Below are 3,614 nucleotides of genomic sequence, written 5' to 3'. Positions count from 1 at the left end.
CATGGATAATCCGGAGTGTCGGTGACTGGGAATTGAGACACGTTCCGTCACTCGAAGTACGAAACGTCCCTCGTTTCCCGTGCTCGGGCTAACTCCTATCCCAAACACAATGCAATATGCATGACATGCATGAATGCAATTCTAACATGCAACCTAGCATACACAATGCTATGAAATGGCATACACAATGCACGAGGTAACATGGCATACATAATGCGCTAACATACAACCTAGCATACATAATGCTATGAAATGAAATGGCATACGCAATGCACAATGGACTTACACCAACATGAGTGGACCTCAGCCACACTCACATCAGTAGCCATGAGACGAAAATGAGACACTCGAAATGCGTGCACACATGCACGCAAATCGAGGACCAAGCCTAAGGCATCAAATGCCACTCTACCCAAAGCATGGCAAGGCATGGAACATGATATGCAAACATGCAAATTTCAGCGCTGAAATATGATACAAAATAGCCCCGAAACATGGAAACATGGCACCCGATGCATGGAATGAACCCCGAAATTCGAAACTAGGCACATGGAATGACTTACAGCTATACAACGCATGCATTATTTGATCATGAAGCATGAATACAGATGCAATACAGCCCCAAAACATGCATATTTCTAGTTTATAACAAGCCTAAAAAATGAACACAAATAGGGCTAATCTATCATGCAAGAAAAGGCCTAAAATAGAGATTAAACACAAAGGGACAGCAGCTGGCCCCAAATGGCAAAGATCCCTTCAACAAAGTTGAAGAGGGGCTCAAAAAAAGGAACTTTACAGTTTATATCAAGCCACAAAAATAATCAAAAATAAGGCCAAACTATCATGCAAGAAAAGGCCTAAAAGAGGGGTAAAGAGACAAGTGGTAGCTTCTGTTCTCAAACAGAGGAGAGCCCTTCAATAAAGTTGAAGAGGGTCTCAAAACAAGATATTTCACAGTTTATGGAAAATTCCAAAACAGCTCACAAATAAGCCTAAAATACTATGCAAAAATAGGCCTAAAAGAGAGTTAAAGAGGCAAGTGATAGCTACTGGCCTCAAACAGAGGAGAGCCCTTCAACAATGTTGAAGAGGGGCTCAAAAAAAAGATATTTTACAATTTATGACCAAGTGCAAAACAACTCACAAATAAGCCTAAAATACTATGCAAAAATTGGCCTAAAAGAGAGATAAAGAGGCAAGTGGTAGTAGGAAACCTCAAACAGCAGGAGGTCCTTGATCAAACATGAAAAGGGGCTCAAAATATGACTATTTACAATTTGGGTCGGAGCCCAAAAATGCTGGAAAATATGACTTGTAAATGAACCAAGAAAAGGCTAGAAAAGGGAGGAAGAAGACTCACCCTTGTAGAGCAGCAACACAGCAGCTTTTGGACCAAGAAATGGTGCTCCTATCCCCTGAAAAACAGCCTCAAGTTGCTGGAATGGAGTGTAGATTGATAGGCTAGGAGTTGATGTAGAAATGGCCAAGAACCAAGGTATTTTGAAGCTTGGATGAGAGGGATAGAGAGAGATGTGTATACCAAGCTCAAAACAAATTTTCTCACCCTCTCAAATGCAGCTGGAAGTGCTGGTTTTATAGGGAAAGGAGTGGAGAAAAGGGGGGGAAAAACTAATTCAAATTTCCCCCCAAAAGGGAAGACCTTCGGACAGTGGGTCAAATGCAGAATAGCTGGCACAGCTGGAACACACTCAAGAGGGCAAAAATGGCCGGCCAGCTCAAAAGGGCCAAAGTGGTCAAACGACCAGGTCAAAAGGGTCAAGGTGGTCGGCCACCCCCTAGGATGAAGCCCCAGAAGTTAGCTTTCCAACGCCGCAAACCTTGCATCAAAATTCCTCCTGTGCAAAAAGTTATGCCTGTTTTGGTGAAGCCGCGCAGATTCGGTCCAAACGGACTTTAACCAACCATATCTCCCCCACCTGAACTTGTCCTTAGGATATTCTTGAGTGAAAAATGAAGCCCCAGAAGTAAGCTTTCCAATGGTGGTAACCTCATATCTTAAATCCAAGTATGCAAAGAGTTATGCTCGTTTCAGTGAACCCGCGCAGTGTTTTCCTCCTTCCCGGATTCATGCTGAATCACTTTTGACAAAAAAAAAAGCTGGTTTTTCAGAAAAATTGCTGGCCTCCCACTCTCCTACGACCTTTCTAACAACGAAAATAAGGTCTCCACCAAAAATGAACCCAAACCGATGCAAAACGAAGGTTCGGGGGCCAAAACACGCGGTCTGGGGGCCCGAAAACTGACTGTTAAGCACCGGAGGTGGCGTTTGACCACAAAGTTGGTCTTTTAGACCACAGTGTCCCTCAAAAGGGAGGAAATAAGGTGTATGCCAAAAATCGGAGCAAACGGAGGTGGTTAAGCGGTCCCGAACCGAGGCACATGGCCGACGGCTCCGAAAAACTAGAAACCGGGCTCCAAACGGGAAAAATGGCCTACGACCGCGAAACGTAGCCTACGGCCACTGAGAGATGGTCTACGAGACCTCTCCCTCCCTTCGGGAAGAGAAAACAGAGAAAACAGAGCCTGGTTCGTAAACCGAGGCAAGGCACAAAAGAGTCCGAAAGTCCGGAGGTAAGGCTCGCAGCCGAGACTCCGCAACCTCAGAATGAGCACAATATGCGACATCACCAAGCGCTCAATCGGTGACGTCTGAGTCTTAAGGTCGGTCAAAAATGGGGTGTCTACAGTCTGCAATGGGATATAAAAAATTGTATAATCAATAATATTACACTTATCTTTTTATACTACATTCAGTATATTATTTCATATAATACAATCATAATCATTGGATATTAATACAACTTATGTGGAATCCATTACATTAATGGTTGTGATTGAGGTACATAATAGGGTATATCAAATGTTTACATAAGAAGATAGTAAAAGTGTAACATTTGTTATTTAATTATTTAGGTATGAGTTTAGTAAAATTCAATTTAGAATTTGTAACACTTGACTAATAACATAAACAATAAGTGATTGGTCTATTTAGGTTGTGTTTGGTATATGGATTTAGGTAGGAATTTATAAAGAGAAAAGAAAAATGTGGGTGAAATATAGTTACATTTCACACACTTTTTCTTTTTTCCTTTTCAAATTCCTATCCAAATCCATAAACCAAACACAACCTTATGAATAATGAGTGGATGGTACTTGTTGCCAAACATGACATAATCTCAATCTTAAAGAAAAACATTTCTAATTTGTAATTTCAAACTTTTCATGTCCTAGACATTAGTTTCTCTATTTTAAATTGATAAGTAGCTAGCTAGTCACACATGCCAAAGTAATTGTCAATCAAAGAATTGAAACAGATTTCTTATATATGTATTGTATTTTTGTCAATTTTTTGATATCCAATGAACTTTTTCATATATCCAAATTATTTCAAAGTATAAAGGGAAATGCTATACTTACCAAAAACCTTACAAACTTTGCTTCCAAATTACATATATACATATATACATATATATATATATATATATTTTCTAGGACCCTATATATGTTTTCATATATACATACATATATATATATATATTTTCTAGGACCCTATATATGTTTTCATAGCAATATTTCCAAGCAGCTTGAAA

This window comes from Camellia sinensis, chromosome 15, assembly GCF_055761805.1.
Source record: "Camellia sinensis isolate YWXY chromosome 15, ASM5576180v1, whole genome shotgun sequence".
NCBI classification, from domain to species: domain Eukaryota; kingdom Viridiplantae; phylum Streptophyta; class Magnoliopsida; order Ericales; family Theaceae; genus Camellia; species Camellia sinensis.
This window is presented reverse-complemented; position numbering follows the sequence as displayed.